The sequence below is a fragment of the Oreochromis aureus genome, linkage group 23 (assembly GCF_013358895.1).
Source record: "Oreochromis aureus strain Israel breed Guangdong linkage group 23, ZZ_aureus, whole genome shotgun sequence".
Taxonomy (NCBI): domain Eukaryota; kingdom Metazoa; phylum Chordata; class Actinopteri; order Cichliformes; family Cichlidae; genus Oreochromis; species Oreochromis aureus.
Genome location: NC_052963.1, coordinates 33,203,480 through 33,212,011, shown reverse-complemented (window position 1 = coordinate 33,212,011; position 8,532 = coordinate 33,203,480). Strand labels below are relative to the sequence as shown.

Genomic DNA, 8,532 nt, shown 5'->3' with positions numbered 1-8,532 from the left:
CAGTGGATTGCGTTACCTTGTACAGTTATTCATCATATTTTGTCCACCTCTCCCACAGGATGTTGCATCGTGATTTTAAAAATCACACAACCTTTAAAAAAATTTGCAAAAATAAATCTTTAAAGCTAAGCTCCAGCGTAAAAGCCGGCATTAAAAAAAAACAAAACTGGAGCATTAGTGGCTCTACGAAAAAACAATCAAACCTTCCTACAGTGCATGTACCATATGAGATCAACTTAAACCTCAAAATCTTTTATTGGAAGGAACTTTGAGTCTCTGTCTGAGACGTATATGTCTTTCACTTCCTCCTTTCTGGGGCTTTAATCAGAACAAGTGATCCTCAAATAAAAAATAAATAAATAAATAAAATCTGAATGCAGATTTGGCTAACTGTCTGCCACCCCGTCTGCACACAATAAACATGGCCTCAGAGTGTTCATTCTAGCCCCAGTGCTGGCCCCTGCTAGACAAAAGGGACAGCAGGGTGCTGTGCCAAATTGACTTGTCCCTAATTTTTTATGCTAATCCTCAATTTTACATCAGGCAGTCCCTACGTTTGATATAACCGATATTAAACAGATAAACGAGGAGACACCCAGATAATCTGTTCATAAAGACGTCTTATCCGCTGACAAGTGGAGATGTCTGCAGATGGCTTTACATATTTGCACGATCAAAATGCTGACAACAACCAATCAAGTGTCATTTCTAAATGTTTTAATGGAAAGGGGAATGCTTAAGCAGCCCATAAAAGCTCAGTACTCTGCAAAATCTGCAAAATGCTGCAACCTATAGATGTTTAATCAACAATGTCACATAGAACTAAACCCAGAGCAGCTGGAAACATCTGCACATGTGCAGAAGAAGAGGCTATTTGACAGTTTTCCCAGTTTATGTAAATACAGTAAAAGGTGACATTGAAAGGTCAGGTTTCCATGGGTCACAGAGGTCATGAATATTTTAATACAACTTTGACCTCATTCAGCTCAGTAGAGTAAAACATTTACATTACAAAGTACAACACTGCAATTATTATATAATCTACAGATGTATTCCCACCCTCTTCATATTGTTTCATTAATCCTCTTAATACCCGGACAATGCATAACGCTGAAAATAAGACAGTGGCTATGGGTGTGGATTAAATGTTGGTGAAGTGACATTTTAAAATCTCAAGGGTTTAATGGAGCCACAAATCATCAACTGGCCATGAAAACACTTTTTTTTTCTAATTTACAGAAGGAGCAGTGCTGTGGGCTGGGGTAAAAATCAATACTCAAAACCGAGCCTCATTTATTCTGTGTGGTGTAGCACTGGAATTTGGACACTGCTTGAAGAAAGGCGATCACAACAATAAGTAAGGGCTTGAATGAAAAACCAGTGACGTACATAATTTAAAATGAGAATTTTTAAGATTTGTACCAATTCAAAGTCTTTTTCCATATAATTTATAATTGGAAATCTTCAGTAAAGTGTTAAGTTACAACAACATACATTTCTGCTGCTGCACTCTGTATGCACACTGCTGATCTCCTGACATATTTTCTCCTAATTAATGCAACATAAACAAGCAAGCATTAAAGGCGGGCCTATTGTATTAAAGCACACCTATAGATCCCACTAATGTCATTATAGCAGCATCGTATATATCTAAAAGATTTAAATGTTTTCTTGGGCATTTAAAACTTTGAAAATAATAATTTCACGCTGGTTGTCTCAAACCACCACACATTTAAGGAGCGTTTTTATGGCAAATGCAGCATTAGGAGGATTATTTTACTACAAAGAGCACACAAAGCATCCTAAACTTTGTAACAAGTTTCCTACTTCCGACTCAGAAAAAGAGCCAGACCTTGGTGCTGCCAGTGACTCCTACAAATGAGTAAGTTTATCAGAACTCTCCCAAAATGTACAGATTTAAAAGCATGAATCATCCGTGGTAATTACTGGGATAATCTGGCTGGATTAATCTGGATGAGCAAAATGGGCAAAATTTATGGATTCAGCCCTACCAACATCAATCCTGGACCTCCTGGTAGAAGGCTAAAGAGGCTTTGGAACATTCCTGCTCAGGTAATTCTAATGCAGTAACTAAAATACAGTTTTGAATCATTATTACACATCAATAAGACAGGTGGGAATGACTACTGATGGGCTTCAACATAAAAAAAATATCAAAAAGCGTGAAGAGCCACTGGTCAGACATAAGAGCAAGCACCTGACGCTCAGCACGAGGGTTAACAACCTGGTCACAGGTCACGCTTCCAGTTCCTCTTCCCAGACTCACTCTACTTGGGATTCACACATTTCCACATCATCTTCCTTCACCCCAACCAAACACACTGCAGAACCAACTCTGCTGATGATGAAGACAATGAAAAGATGCCAGCAAGGACAACAAAACTTTGTCCAGTTATGACTCTCGGGGATCTGAGAAAGTGGATTTGATGATTACAAAGCCAAAGAGCTGCACTACCAGCTCTAAAAGCATCGCACAGCAAACCTAGATGATGTCTCAGACCCAGTCTTTCTCTATTACACTTCACCTAACCTCAATATGAGTCTTCTTTCTTTATCTTTAATCTTATCAAATTTCTATATCTGTGACTTACCAGCAACAGTCTGCCTGCACAGAAAAAAATTAACATATCACCAAATTTAATCTCATGAAATATCAGCTTAACCTCACCAAATCTGTCACAACTGCTACCATTTTCACCATGTGAGTCTGTCTCTGTCATCATGGCAAAATGCGTTCCTGGGAAAATATATTGTACCAGCAAAGGCGGTTTGATTACTTTGGCGGGTGTTTATACATCTGTGGAAAGATGCTGTCAGTGCAACAGAATCACTAATGTGTGAAATGAAGTGATGAAGCTTGTGTAATAGTTGAAATCAAACTGTGGGCAGGAGTTTGAAGATGGGTGCCGTCCAACCCAACAGCAGTAAAGCTGACCCTTGCCTCTAGTTAATGAATGATTTAACGATCAGGTATAATTTCTTAACCTAAACTGAACCAGTGTAAAAGTGCACCAGTTATAAAGTCAAACATTTCCAACTTTCCAGTTTTACAGGTAAAGCCGGTGCAGCCATCTTTTAAAAATATGTTTTTCCGATGCGAGCAGAAACTTTTCGCTTTTCTGTGTCACTCTTCAGTTTACTTCCTCAGGCTAAGCTACATCTTTTACAGGCCACCCAAATGGTGTCCAAACATTTTTCACAGCTTTGTAGGTCATGTTGGCTTTCAAAGTTTAAAGATGGATAAGGTCTGCTTTGTGCAACAGAATCACTGATGTGTGAAATGAAGTGATGAAGCTTGGTATTGCGTGTGCAAAAGAGCAGTGTGGCGTTCCTCAAGGCTCCATCCTGGGGTCTTTTCCATTCAATGCTCTAGCTCATACAGTGGGGAAATAAAAACAATAAATGCAGCTTCTGCTCTTAAAGATGTCAAATCAGCCCAAATATCTTGGTCAAGTCAAGGACACAGATCTAAATTTTAAGTGCAAGTAAATTAAAACAATATTATAGAGTTAGCCCATTATCACAATAAGAATTCATAAGAATTACAAGAATTGTTCTCAGACTTCAAAAACCTTGATGATCAAGTAAACAAGCTCTACATTCTCTCTGTTCTTGGTTAATAACACAATTATAGAGGCAATTAAAAGGTGAAACTGTATATTAGTACAGGGAATGTACTTTAAAAAAAAAGCTCAATGTGTCTTTTCATGACACCTTCAGCCTTTTTCCTCTTACCTTAATTTTTTTCTACGAAAAGGGCTTTGTGACACCTTGTGTGAAGCATATAAAGAGTTTTGATTTTGAAAGCTTAAAAGCTGCTTTACAGCTTCAATTGTTGTTTTTTTATTTTTCTCAAATGGTGGGCAGAGCTCAAAAAGAAGCCATCTAAGAACAATTTTTACACCACTAACATCTGGAGTACAAGACGCTCTGTAAGTCAAACCACAAACCCCTACAGACAGCAGTGTTTTCAACCTGACAGTGTGCTCTGGTCCTGCTGAATTTCATAACCGTTTCCCCTGTTTTGGAAATCTAGGGCTCTCGGGGGGGGTTGAGGGCAGAGGTTTAGATAATTTTCACGTTACAACACATAACTGGAAGGGAAAGTGAGGACAGAGAATATTATTGTTTGTGTTTGCAGCTCCGTCTTTACAACACCGATTGGTAAATTAAATGGAGCTTAAATTGAAAACACGTGCAAAGCAGTCATACGGTACAGTATAATCACTATACTATAAGAGCATATGCAAAATAAAAGCATCAATTCCTTTAAAAAGTCTATAAGTAGCTCTGAGTAGGTCATAATGTTTCAGGTTTCAGTGTTATTTCTTGGCAGTAAAAGAAAAAAACCGCTTCCTGTGTTCTCGTCTGCTCTCTTATTTAAACAAAAAGATTTTTTAAACAATTTGCATATGTCTTCCTATTATTGTGCTGTAGAAAACGTGTGCTAATGCAAAGTATGACTTTATAAAGGTAAAAATATACGGCACACTGTACAGATTTAATTCCATTTGCTTCCTTTTTCTACTGAAGAATATGAATTTATCCGACCCGGCCTCGGAAAAAGCGGATGAAGATGGATGGATGGATGAAAAAAGAAAATTGATTATTATAAGCAAGTGGAATCCACATATTTTAGCTTTATTTTAAATAATCTTTATATGACACGACAATCTTAATAACAATCTTAATTATAACCTTACATTTCAACACGTATTGCATATGAAGTTGCAGCACTAGAGTCTTTTTTTTTTTCACAAAAACAAGCCATCAGCTCCCAGGGGACCTAAAAAAAGCAGACAACACAAGGCTTCCTGCGCTCACACTTGACTGCAAACCACACTACCAACACTGCTTGTAAATTAGACATGCAATAACACCTCTGCCACAATTAATAGCCAGAAATTCAATATTGTAAACAGGCGATAACTGGTGAATTATCCAGTTTTCATGAGAAACTCAAAGATAAAGCAAATAAAACCGCCCATTTCACAGAGGACTACAGAACAGGATGACATAACTCAAACATTACCTAGAAATTCTCCAAATCTCAAACCAACAAGAAGGTCAGAACAACTTTGATGGTTGATTAAGTGAAAGACCTCTGTAAAAGTTTCTAGGGACGCTTTCATGAGGCTAATTTTGGGTGTTTAGTCACACTGTGAGCCATACACAGCAGCTGTGCACAGCTGTGGCTCAGGAGCCAGAGCGGGTCGTGTGTTCAATTCATTTTTTATTTACATAACACCAGCTCATAGAAAACTACAGGGGAGAGTCCTGGCATATAAACACACAGGGAATGAAAAGAAGGGAGCAGAGAGGAACAGAAGTGCATCATGGGAAGTTCCCGGGCCCATAGTAGCATATCTAAGGGATGGTTCAGGGACACCTGATGAAGCCCTGAGTATAAGCCTTACCAAGGCTATTCTGGTAATCAGAAGGTCAGCAGCTTGATCCACTGCTCCTGCATTAATCTATAACTCATCCTGATTGGGTGTCAAATATAAAGTTCTTAAAACAAGCTCCTGTATGAATGTGCAAGTAAAAATGCATAAAAGCAGTTTGAATGGTTAAAAATATAAACATAATCTATAAATACAAGTCCATTTAATATTGATCTAAATTCAGTTTGGCCCTGTTGAGCCAAGATTTCTTTAATATTAATATTATCTTTAATGTTAACTAGTTAACTAGTATTTACTACTTATTTAGACTCTTTTTCTCCAGTTGATCTTTCTGAGTTCATCAACGTGTCTTTTACACCCCAGTCCTACAAAAGTCCTGCGATTAATTAATGTTTCAATCCTAAATATAATCAACCGATCTCCAACTAACAAAAAAATAAATGAAAACAAAATGCTCTTCATCATCACTTCATATATGTTTCAGTGTCTTTCATCAAGGAGCTTTTTAGGGATGAAAATCATGCTGTATGTACATTGTATGAATTATACTGTGTGGAAATCAATATCAAGTGCAACTGGGAATATTTGTTGAACAAGCAGCTGTAGCACTGGCTATGTACCACTGACATTCAAGCTGGCAGTAGTTAAACCGTTACTTGATCCAGCTGCTTTAGCTAATTATAGGCCAATGTCTAACTTATCTTTTAATCTCAAACATTCTTGAAAGAGTAGTTGTAACAGCTAACAGATCACCTGCAGAAGAATGATTTATTTAAAGTCAGGTTTCAGAGCTCATCACAGTACAGAAACGGTTACAAATGTAAAGGTTACAAATGATCTTCTTCTGGCCTCTGATAGCAGATTCATCTCTGTAGTCTGGCCATAATACTTTACTACAGTGATTAGAGCATGCTGTAGCTATTGCAGGTACTGTGCCGCCGCTGTTTGAATCATAACCATCTAATAGGCTCCAATTTATTTATGTAAATGGAGAGTCGTCTTCACACACTAAGGTTAATTATGGAGTTCCACAGGGTTCAGTGCTAGGACCCATTCTGTTTACATTATACACACTTCCCTTAGGCAGCATCATCAGAAGCCATCGCATACATTTTCACTGCTATGCAGATAACACCCAACTTTATCTATTCAAGAAGCCAGATAACACACACCAATTAGTTAAACTGCACAAATGTCTTAAAGATATCAAGACCTGGATGACCTCTAATTGTCATGATCCTGGGTCGCTGACCCAGCGTTTTGAGTTTGTTGTTATTATTTTCTAGCTTCTTCTGATTTTGCATCAGTCCTTAGGGTTTTTTGGTTCTTGTGTCTTGTTATACCCCGGTGTTGTGTTCGTGTCCTTGAGTGTGTGTTTGTAAAACAGTCTGTGTACTTCCTGTTTTACTTTGATGGTCTATGTCTGTTCTCACTGTGTTCAGCTTGTGTCTTCCTGTCATCACATCCATTAGGATCAGCTGTGCTTCCCTCCTGTGTGTCATTGCCTGATTACCTTGTGTGTGTGTACATATAGTGGGTGTCGGTCTGTGCTCTTTGTTGGCTCATATGCATTAGTTGGTGTTTCTCCGCCCTCATCCCGTGTTTCTCCCTGTATGTGGCATGTTCCAGGTTTGTTCTTTAATTTTCCCTAAGTTCAGGTCATTTCTTAGTGCTGTTCTTACCACTCTCGCTTTTGTTTGTATATCACTGGTTGTAAATAAAACGCTCACTCGCATCAAGCCAGTGCCTGCATTTTGGGCCCTTTACTCTCACACACCAGACGGCTTGCCCCGCAACCCGTGACACTAATTTTCTACTTCAGATAAAACTGAGGTTATTGTACTCAGCTCTACAAATCTTAGGAACATGGTATCTAACCAGATTCTTACTCTGGATGGCATAAGCTTGGCCTCCAGTTAATGAATGATTTAACGATCAGGTATAATTTCTTAACCTAAACTGAACCAGTATAAAAGTGCAGCAGTTATAAAGTCAAACATGTCCAACTTTCCAGTTTTACAGGTAAAGCCGGTGCAGATGAAACGAGGTGAAGCTGCCATCTTTTTAAAATATGTATTTCCGATGCGAGCAGATATCTTATGGAAACTTTTTGCTTTTCTGTGTTACTCTTCAGTTTACTTCCTCAGGCTAAGCTGCTTCCTTTACAGGTCACCCAAATAATGTGCAAACGTTCTTTCACAGCCGCACTCTCATCAACTGTGCTGCAGTGACTGTAGATCATGTTGGTTTTCATCTTGACAATGGCTAAAGAAGTGTTTGGTATTTTACATACCTGTGAACAAACTCATGTGTGTAATTTAGCACTTACATAATAAATGAAAATGCATCTGCATTACTACATGTTAGTGTCGCACATGCTGCTTTATCTAAAACTGAGGTTATTGTACTCGGCTCTAAAAATCGGCTCTAAAACTCTTACAAACATGGAATCTAACCAGATACTTACTCTGGATGGCATTACCTTGGATGCCTCCAGAGATACTGTGAGAAAACTTGGAGTTGTTGCTGACCAGGATATGTCAAATATGTCGGACTGCTTTCTTTCATTTGCACAATATTTCAAAAATTTGAAAAATCCTGTCTCAGTGTGATGATAACAAACTAGTTCATGCATGTATTACTTCTAGGTCTTGAATAATCAGGCACCATCTTGTTTTAACCATCTTATACTACCGTATCACCCCATTAGAGCACTTTGCCCTGAGACTGCGGGCTTACTCTGGCTTACTTGTGGTTCCTAGAGTATTTAAGTGTAGAATGGGAGGCAGAGCCTTCAGCTTCAAGGCACCTCTCCTGTGGATCCAGCTTCCAGTTTGGATTCATGAGACAGACATCCTCTTTATTTTTAAGATTAGGCTTAAAACCCTCCTTTTTAATAAAGGATATAGTTAGGACCCCGAATCCTCCCTTAGTTATGCTGCAATAGGTCTAGGCTGCTGGGGAATTCCCGTGATGCATTGAGTGTTTCTTCTTCCATCACCTTTTTCACTCACTATGTGTTAATAGACCTCTCTGCATTTAATCATTACCTATTATTAATCTCTGGCTTTCTTCCACAGCGTGTCTTTGTCTTTGTCTTCCTCCC

General features: G+C 38.5%; 1 protein-coding gene across 5 annotated transcripts in view; it reads right to left on the bottom strand.

Moving 5' to 3' along the window:
* LOC116312983 (LIM domain containing preferred translocation partner in lipoma) overlaps positions 1 to 8,532 on the bottom strand; it is a 180,364-nt gene that overhangs the window by 105,562 nt on the left and 66,270 nt on the right. The gene's annotated exons all lie outside the window — the stretch shown is intronic.